This window comes from Solanum lycopersicum, chromosome 3, assembly GCF_036512215.1.
Source record: "Solanum lycopersicum chromosome 3, SLM_r2.1".
Taxonomy (NCBI): domain Eukaryota; kingdom Viridiplantae; phylum Streptophyta; class Magnoliopsida; order Solanales; family Solanaceae; genus Solanum; species Solanum lycopersicum.
Window position 1 is genome coordinate 39,449,046 of NC_090802.1, and position 10,382 is coordinate 39,459,427.

Genomic DNA, 10,382 nt, shown 5'->3' on the forward strand with positions numbered 1-10,382 from the left:
CAATCCCTACGGTTACATGTCATCTGATAGTATGCATAACCCATTTAAAACAATAAAATTGTTAATAAACATGGTTTACACGAAAATGTATCATTACAAGTCAAAAAATCAACAATAGTTTCCTAATTATACTTAGAAAACAATAAATTTTCATCGAGAATCATAAATGTAGAGTAAGGATGAAAAATCTATTTTTAACACTAAAAACCCTCGAGTTGAGTTTCTTCAACAACTTATCTTTGAAAGGACCTCTTGGGGAAAGGAATCCTAAAAGTGAAAATCCAATACCTTATATTTGAAGAATCAACAAAAATTGGATGAAAAGCTTGAAGTCTTCGTTTTGCTCCTTAAGTTCTTCTTTTTCATCATTGGGGTTTTGAAAAGAGAGCGTTCCTTGAGAGTTGAGATAGTTTTCGTTTGAATCTTACTTGAACGTGTAAAATTAGTATAAAACTGACCTAATATCCATATATGGTCATCTTATGAATTACAAAAAATACCCTCCACTTAAACCGGTCTTTATAAGAAGTTAAATTACAGAAAATACGACTTTAACGATTAAGGGAAATGGCTGCGTGTCACAGAGCCAATTCCCATTATTTTTCTGAGTTTTTTGGGTTTATGTAGTGAGTTGAATTTAAGCCTCGCGTGTCGAGGCTTCCTCTTAAATATTGAGGCAGAACCCTGCGTGACAGTCACGCGTCACACACCCTAAGCCCTTATCTTATTCACGCAGGCTGCTTTGGCAGCCTCCTACTGATGTTGGGGTCCTCCCCATGGACAATTCGGGTGGTCATTGAGGAGTTATTACCAGAAGTTTGGACCCTTTGTACTACATACTACCTATAAAAGGTCTCTTTATAAGTTTTGGACATCATTAGAAACTCAAAACCTTCACAAAACATAGGGACGTCAATTAGATCAATTTAGCTAGTTTTGGGAAGTCAAGGTCTTTCTTTGACGTTTTGGCTCTAACCTTTTCCAAATGAACTTATTAAATTAATATAGGTCTGGAAACATAATTTTGGACATTATTAAATAGATTAACCTCTAGTCTAAGTCATGGTATTTTCGGAATGTTAGAACCATCTAGTTTAGGGTACACTTGGGAACAACTTTCAAGGCCCCTCCATTGCCTAGGTCATCATACATGTGTGTGTATACACATATGTGAGCAATCCTTTCACATAATATATTAAGACCACACATGTTCATTCATTAACATATTCATGCATTCACATTCATGTACATAGAAAACCATAATCATGCATTCACATTCATGTATGTAGAAAACCAAACCTAAGAACTATCCCATCAAGAAACACATGTGTAATGCATAGACAAGGTCTCTTACTCTTGACCATACTATTACACCTATAAAGTCATTATTATTTAAGTAAATATATAATATTCTTCATAAACACATACTTTACATGCATAGTAGTAGACACATGTGCATATGAGAATACCTTTCATTAGACACCATGAACCTATACCACTTGTAAACATGCATGAAGTATGAGTGTCTGTACGTCGGTATACATGATAATGCAATGGCTATAAAAAAATCATTGAGGCGGCGACCCTCTTAGGACCACAATGCACAACCAAACATAGATTCACAACACGTAATAAAAAAAGGAGAAAATACAACTTCAATACTTGCATTCATGACTCCTAGCTATAGCTAATCACATTCATATAGGGTATGTAGGTATGGGGTCATTTATCATTTATACCTCATTATTGTAAGAAACTAAGCCAACCCTAAAATAATCATTCACATATCTATTACATGAGCAATACAACCTAGATCACAAATAGAAAGGAAGACTACGCATGCTTCACATCTCATGATGATCATCACAACTCCTTCAAAATACACTTGCCTTCAAGGACATGATCACATCACATATATATTAACAATAAAGTAAACACCTCAACAATAAGTGGGCCATGGCACACAATGTCATACAATGCCAAATCTATCCACAATACAATAGAAAGTAAAGAAAGTAAGCAATGTTACCAATTCTTCAAACTTTGATCATCATTGCTCAATACACCTTTTTCATAAAGAATTAAATAATAGGAAAGTAGCTAAAAGAATATTAACATAAAAGAATGCATACTTCATCTATCCTAGAATTTAGCTCACATTATGTACATTGCGTTATTAATGTATAGAGGGTAACAGAACATCGATTAATCTCACCAAAACTCCCTTACTTTAATAAATACATATAATTCATCAATAATTCATGTAGATGGAAGTATCTACAAGTATATTAACATAATCGAAATCCACTATTCAATTATGATAAGATCAAGATAACATTGTATAAACTACCTCACCAATCAATAGAAGCACATAGGCTACTTTCATCCTAACCTTCCAACCATGATCCACATGGATAAATCATCAACTATTCACTATCAATATACATAATAGGAATTAGATATAAGCAATTCAATCTAATAGAATCACAATTCAATTAACGTATAATAAATATTATAATACCCATAACATAGGCTAATTTGAAAATTAAAGGGAACATGGGTTCATCATGCAATTGTATTGAAATTCACTTAAATTCAGCACATTATCATCAATTCATCACGAGAAAGCCTTTGAAAACGTTTTGAGAAAGAATCCATTGCTAGATTGAAATATAAGAAGATTGATCATGAATACTCTTTGAAAACTTTGAAAGGAACTCTTTAAATGAAAGCTTATTTATAGATGAAGGATCACATTGTCTATACTATCTGACCAATTAATAGAAGGACATAGGCTAATTTCATCCAAACCATTAAACCTTGATCAACATGGATCACTCATCAACAATTCACTATCAATATGCATAATAGGCATTATATATAAGCAATTCAATCTAATAGAATCACAACTAAATTAACACATAATTAATATTACAATGCCCATAACATAGGGTAATTTGAGAATTGAAGGGAACATGGGCGTTGGGGTTTTGCCTTGGGAAAGGGGTTAAAAAGGTCCTAAAAACAGCTTATAACTGTATCCCTAAGTTACCAAAACACCCCCATACTAATTGGAACTTTTAGCTATGTAAAAATTTACATTAAACTGATGCAACCGGATCTGGGAAGTAGTTGTGCGTCGCGGAAGCACTCTTATTATGCCCCAAATAATTTGTGAGGCAGTAGGGTGCGTGTTGGGTACACGTCGCGCATTCACATTCGGTGCCAGGTGCGGGACTCGAGGCTTGTTCCATTTCTTGCTGCTGCACGGTACCTTGGGCAGCCTCTTTGTCCAACATTTGGTTCACCGCGAGGGCCCTTTGGGTGGTCCTCGGGGAGTCGTACCCACATGTTTTGACCCTCAATATTTATACTAGGATTCTAGTGTCACCCCTACTAATTTTCAACTCCAAATAGCACATAAATCCAAGTCAAACATACAAGGACATACTAGCACGTCTAAAGAACAACTTTCGAACATCTCAGACGTTCTTGAACGTTTGACCTCCAAATGACTTTAAATCAAGTATATATACAATAAAATACTTAATGAACATATATTAAACCTTTTTTGACACAGGGGAGTCTCTATGCAACTTTAATTTTTTTTGAGGTCTTATAATATCACGCACTTGGAAACATTCATCCTCGAATGACAATTGGAATATTTTAAACACATAAAGGACTTCAATGACCCATAAAGCATCTCATAACATTAATAACATCATAACATAGAATTCAATGCACCAAACTTACAAGGAACACAAATTCAAATCATTTAGCACTCACTGAAACACAAGCAAGAAAAACCTTTATTCAATCACTTTCTAAATTCTTCTAACACATAGGATCTTATCATGTTTATAGGAGGAACATCCTTCTTATAATCATAACACGGTCTTTACAATTTAATTCATTAAGAGCTAATTATGCATCAATATTTAAGTCACACTTAGGCAGATTCAACTACAGTCAAGAAGCAATTGAGCACTCATACTTCAATTCACATAAACATGAGTTAAATAAATTAAAAAGCATCTTTATGAACTAGACCTAGTTCCATGAAGGCCATATTGTACCCTACCATATTTACTTATATTTGAGAAATAATTTCCTTCCCATCAACACACTTACATACCTCATGAGTTCACACCTATTCAAGGCACAAGGTCTATTCATTTTTAGATGAGGAAATTTCAACCTTTAAAACAAAGCATGCTTATATTTCTCTTCTAGAGAAGTCAAAATGGTAAATCACACCAAACACCTTACAACAATAGGAAGTAGTTTCACAAAGATTCTATTTGTTGCATGAAAATAGCCTTCATAATCAAGAATCATTTGAGAACAACCTTTAAATTTATAGGCACACACAAGGACACTAACTAAACATGCCTTCGCTTTTCTAGGGTGAGCCTATAATCATTCTTTACAAATCATACATAGTCAAATACTTTTCTAGAGAATCATTATTTTCATTTTAAGGAGACTTAATTTCTCACTAATTGATTAGAACACCATACGTTAAGAGTGACTTCGTACATGCTTCTTACCTTATCTCATGAAGTTAAATGCATAAGTAACATAAAAAGATGCACAATCAACATGAGAAATCATGAATTTGATCACAAATCCTATTTAATGCAATTTAGAATCTTCAAAACATGCATAACGCGGTGTCAAATAATACATACAAAATATATAGAGAACATGTAACTCGTACTTTAATGCAAGACTCCCTATCATGAACAAGCTTCTAAGAATTCTTTAGCTTCAATCTCCAATAAGAACATAAGGACAAGATAAGAAATATACAACCTTACTATTTACCTTATCATCCCTAACATAAGGTAAACCCACTACAGTGCAACTTAACCCTACCTCGAGATGATCTTAGCTTATCTACCTTCATTATTTCCATTTAAAGGTGATTACCAACCTAAAAAGGTTTAGAGTAAATCAACATAGAGGCATCAAGGGAACATAAAATCTTATCACTTAGGAAAACTATCCCCCCCGTGGGGTATGCCCAATAACAAAATCCCCTCAAACACCAAGGTCATGGCAAGTCCAAACCATCCTATATATTCGTCACATAGTAAAGGTTAACATCATTTTGGGTTTTCACTCCTACTGTCTCATTAAGGATCATAATAACTCGACCATAACCATTCTTCAAGGCTTAACACCCAAAGGTATTCCATACCATCAAGATAGGTCATACTACTCAACCACATAAGGTCTCGACTAAAGGATCAGAACAACCTTAAGGGAAACAATAGAGGAGACTTAGCCACAAGGCCTCTTTCATTTCTTTTAATACCAAGGTAAGGTAAGTTCTAGGTCAATCCAACCCACATTATAACCCTAGCAAAATAAGCGTACTACCTTAACCTATAGTTACAAGCCTATAAGAAGAACTCCATTCCAAACAAGGCAACTGTGAGGCATCACATATTAAAGGCAACACATGAATCTATATCTATACAAGGGAAAGATTAAATACTCAAACATACAAGGGAAATCATGCTTCCATAGGTAGTCAGTAAAAATTTCTAGCTCAAATCATATCATTAGACTATCATCATGCAAAACTATATAGTAACATGCCAATCAAATAAAAAAAAGAAGTTCAACTCAAATATAACTTCTTTAAAAAGCTATAACTAACTTATAACATAAATCTTCACATAACATGTCGTTTCTCAAAATTCACATGCATAGTCACAAATGGCATAACATCAATATATATCAAGGTTAACCTTCAAACATACTCACTAACCATATAACCAAGGTACGCATCAAAACTCACCTTTTGTCCCCCAAGCATTAGATACCATCTCATCCAAGCAATCACAACTAAAAGACCATCGTACAAGAAAATATAAGAGAGAGATCTTATAGAGTTAAGCTCTTTGGCACGATATGAGAATAGTGATAAAGGGAAACTCTATCGTCCTATAGTCTCTCTCTCATAGATGTGTCGCTGCTCACCACCGACGATCGAGACTCTACTAGACGTTGATATATGATACTTTAATAAAGCTCATGCTCTGATACCACGTTTCTCAGGACTGGGGAGTACCCCCTAAAAGTAACATGGCGTACTTGACCTCTTGGAGGTCTTATATATATGCTCATAGTTATCATTCATCGCATTTTCATAGTAAATTTAGTGGAAAATTTTGAACTTTTCATATCACATCATATGCTAGAAAAATCACTTCATATATAAATAAAATATAGGTCATAATACATATTTAGACTCTAAGTCTGTTTTGACATCTTAGACTAAAAATCAATAGAGTAGAATAGGGACACGACCCTTCACAATCTAAAATATTAACTAAGTTATTGCATAACTTTAAGAATAACTTGACATAGTAATAGTTGCATCATAAGGACTTCTTTCCTTGAGCTTGGGAAACAGCAATAAAGTCCTATACTTAGACACGTCCTTTAAGCATCCATAACCTACTCTTTCTGCAAAAAGGTAGAGAAGAATGGTTTTAGTACAAGAATGCACTTAGTATGGAAACCATGAAAAATTATGCATTTAAAAGGGAGATTTTACACCATAGCTCATACACTTCACATAAGCATGTACATTATACATAACATCACATAAAGCCACATTATTCATTTTAAGTACATTTATCATATTCATAGTATTATCTAATATTTTGCCTTAAGTCTTTAACCCCTAATTAACACTCTAATTATTCTTGTTGAAATGGATGAATAGTGTTTCATTCCGCTTATCACACTCAACAATCACCTTAAGGTCACCAAGGTGAATACTCACACAACTTCATTTACATAGACATAGGCATTCATAAGAACATATCATATCCTAAGACACCTAATTTACATATGAACCAACATGTTCCATGAGCCACATATAGGACCCACTTCCAGACCACATGCAAGTCAACGCTATCAATAACATCATAATAGGAAATAGTCAATGAAATCATACTTGAACTTTATATCATATAGACATCACAAAAACCTCGCTTAATCCCCATCTAACCCTACTAGTGCAATTTACATGTGAAGTCTTATAACCTCACACATACTAAGTAAACCTACAAGGAGACTACCAGACTTAACATGCACTTCATACATCAACACGATAAGCTTAGACAATATCTTTCATGTCAAGTAATATATAATCATACACTCAATATGACCCATACTATGTATATAAGGTAAGAACACATCATATAGACTCATACCACGCATATCATCACAACAAGTAGACAACATTTAATGGCATTCATAAGGAACATAAACATAATAATATATACATGTTAGCCTTCCTAGATTTCCCTTCAAGAGATACTTGTGAAATGAAAAGGTGAAGTCCCATATCCCCACCTAAACTAAGCAATTTCCCTTAGGTTATCCTTGTTAGGGTCTAGTTCTTTACTTCAATTGTCCATTTTAATTTAGGCAAACTATAGCCTTAACCGACACTAAGACCATGGGTGCTAAACATGGAATTTGGTATTGTAGATCCTAACACCAAAATAAAGTTCTCTTACTTAGACAAGGTAGAACATTAACACATGCTAGAATAGTAAGTGATGTCACTTGCTAGATCCTATGGGGAAAGCATAGTTTATGGAACTAAAGATATGTATTAAACCCTATAAATGCCTATTGTAATTAGAGACCTCATCTCATGAGAATCCATAGGGTAAGTGTTCCTTATAGGGGAGTCAACACCTTATGTTAAACTATAGGGTGAATCTTCTTCCACGAGAAGCCAATACCTCTCATTTACAAGTTCTCTCGGTGCTAAGATAAGTTCCCTTTATTGAAAAATCATTATTATTAATTCCATTATAAAAGTAGACTTTGGGAGATTGACTCCCCATATTCTTATCTCATAGGTCATGGATGAGATTTCATTAACCTAAATCATGTGAGAAGTCGTTTTACATGGACATGGCATATATAAATCACCATCTAGTTTAGAGTACACCTGAGAACACCTTTCAAGGACCCTCCATTGACTAGGTCATCATACTTGTGTGTGTATACATATATGTGATCACTCCTTTCACAGAACACATTAAGACCACATATGTTCATACATTAACATAATCATGCATTCACATTCATGTACATCAAAAACCAAACCTAAGAACTATCCTATCAAGGCACACATGTGAATGCATAGACAAGGTCCCATACCCTTGACCATACTAGTACACCTATCAAGTCATCCTTGTTAAGGAAATACATAATTTTCTTCATAGACACATACTTTACATGCATAGTAGTAGACACATGTGCATATGAAAATGCCTTTCATTAGACACCATGAACCTATACTACATGTAATCATGCATGAAGTGTGAGTGTGTGTACATTGGTCAGCATGATCACCAAATGGATATTAACAACACATTGAGAAATCCACTCTCTTAGGACCACAATGCACAATCAAACATAGACCACAGAACACATTAGTATAGGAGACAATATTACTTCAATACTTGCAGTAAAGACTCCTAAAAATAGATAATCACATATTAATATTGGGGTATGTATGTAAGGGGTCATTCATCATTTATATTTCTTCATTGGAAGAACCTAAACCAACCCTAACATAGTCTTTAAAAACCTATTACATGTGTAATATAACCTAGATCACATCTATAAGGGAATACTAGGCATGTTTCACACCTAATGATCATCATCAGAACACCTTCATAATACAATTGCCTTCAAGTACATGATCACATAACATATATATTAACCTTAAAGTAAACAATGCCACCATAAGTACGGCATACAACTCAATGCCATACAAGGCCAATTCTCTCCACAATACCATAGAAAGTAAAGGACGTAAGAAACATTACCAAATCCTCAACCTTTGATCATCATTGATCAATACTCCTTTTTCATCAACAATTCAATAATAGGGAAGTATTCAAATGAATCTTCACATAAATGAATTCATACTTCATCTATCCTAGAATTAAGCTCATAGTATGTACATTGCATTATTTATGTATAGAGTATAACTGAACATAGATAAATCTCAGAAAAACTCCCTTACTTTAATCAATAATAATAAATAATAAATAATTAATGTACATGGAAGTATCTAAAAGTATATTAGCATGATCGAAATCCACTATTCAATTATCATGGACCAAGATCACATTGTATACACTGCCTCACCAATCAATAGAAGGACATAAGATGTACATTGCATTATTAATCTATAGAGTATAACAGAACATAGATAAATCTCACAAAAACTCCCTTACTTTAATCAATAATAATAACTAATAAATAATTAATGTACATGGAAGTATTTACAAGTATATTAGCATGATCTAAATCCACTGTTCAAATATCATAGACCAAGATCACATTGTATACACTGCCTCACCAATCAATAGAAGGACATAAGATGATTTTATCCAAACCTTCAAATATTAATCCACATGGATCACTCATCAAAAAATCACCATCAAAATACATCATAAGGATTTGATATAAGCAATTCAACCCAATTGAATCACAATTCAATTCACATGAATCAACAATACAATAACCATAACATCGGCTAATTTGAGAATTGAAGGGAACCTGAGCTCATCATGAAATTGGATTGAAATTCACCTTACTATTGGCACATTATAATCAATTCATAATTTGAAATCCTTTTAAAACGTTTTGAGAAAGAACCCATGGTTAGATTGAAAGATAAGAAGATTGATCATGAATTCTCATTGAAAACTTTGAAAGGAACACTTTAAATTAAAGTTAATTAGAGATAAAGTATGACCATACCTTTATTCATAAGAAGCCCATAAAAATTGAACAAGAAACCATGAAAATCTAACCTCTAGCTTGAACTTCTGTTTTCCATCCAATGGAGGTTTGAGAGAATTTGGAAGAGAAGAGAGATTTGGGGTTTTTCTTTTCTTGTTCGGTGTTGGGGTTTTGTCTTGGGACAGGGGCTAAAAAGGTCCTAAAATAATTGGTTAACTGGCTTCCTAAGTTACCAAAACACCCCTATACTTATTAGGACTTTTAGATATGTCAAAATTGACTTTATAACAATGCAACCAGATCTGGAAAAAGGTTGCGCGTCACGGAGGCAATCTCTGATTCTACCCCACATAATTTTAAGGCAATAGGTTGGGTGTTACATTCAAGTTAGAAAGTCACACTTAGTGCCAGGCGCGTGATGTGAGGCTGGTTCTATATCTTTCTGCTGCACACTACCTTAAGCAGCCTCTTTGTCCAACATTTGGGTCCTCCTCAAGGGACCTTAGGGTGGTCTTATTGAAGTCGTACCTGGATGTTTTGAAACTTAAAATGAAGAATAAATACTATAAAATACTTAATGA